This window comes from Penaeus monodon, chromosome 21, assembly GCF_015228065.2.
Source record: "Penaeus monodon isolate SGIC_2016 chromosome 21, NSTDA_Pmon_1, whole genome shotgun sequence".
NCBI lineage: Eukaryota > Metazoa > Arthropoda > Malacostraca > Decapoda > Penaeidae > Penaeus > Penaeus monodon.
The window spans coordinates 27,171,593-27,171,911 of NC_051406.1; positions in this window are offsets into that span (position 1 = coordinate 27,171,593).

Genomic DNA, 319 nt, shown 5'->3' on the forward strand with positions numbered 1-319 from the left:
AATCATTATCATCTTTTTTCTTATTAATTTTTTCATTATGAAAAAAACTTATTATCATCATTATTTTGTCATTATTTTTTTGTTATGATTGTTTATAATTCATCCTTTCATTATTTTAACTATTATTATTTAGATATTTTTGTTATGATTCTTTTCTTTTGTTTCGCTATTTTTTGTTATCCCTATTTTTATTGTCATTATCATTAGCATTTTTATAATTTTTTTAAAATTTTCCCTTTACATTGCCATCATCATCAGTATTCTCCGGCTTTCATATACATCTCCATTTTTTTTTCACAACTCACAGAGCAGCACCCCC